Here is a 286-nt window from a genome sequence, read left to right on the forward strand (position 1 = left end):
CGCGGCCCCCCGGGGGGGAAGGGAGCCACTTCCCTCAACATCGAGGCAGCCAAGCACTACCAGGCACCGATCTGCATCCACAGGAGCATTTCCCGGGTGCCAGCACCCCCAGCTCTTTCCCACGCCGGTGCCGTTTCCTCTTGATGCCACAGTGTTGCCCTCTCTCTCCTCCTATCAGGGAGCCACTCCGTGCTCTGTCGCAACGACTTGCCCCCAGCTCTCAGGATCTTCCCCCCAAAACCAGCCCTGGTCGCACCCACTCTTCCAAGACTTTTCTCCTGCACCC

The 286-nt window shown here is 62.9% G+C and overlaps 1 protein-coding gene across 1 annotated transcript in view; it reads right to left on the minus strand.

The window, feature by feature from the left end:
* The window catches only part of HM13 (histocompatibility (minor) 13), a gene marked incomplete at its 3' end in the record, with an annotated part of 7,648 nt that overhangs the window by 1,198 nt on the left and 6,164 nt on the right, over positions 1-286 (minus strand). The gene's annotated exons all lie outside the window — the stretch shown is intronic.

This window comes from Apaloderma vittatum, unplaced genomic scaffold, assembly GCF_000703405.1.
Source record: "Apaloderma vittatum isolate BGI_N311 unplaced genomic scaffold, ASM70340v1 scaffold32964, whole genome shotgun sequence".
NCBI classification, from domain to species: Eukaryota; Metazoa; Chordata; class Aves; order Trogoniformes; family Trogonidae; genus Apaloderma; species Apaloderma vittatum.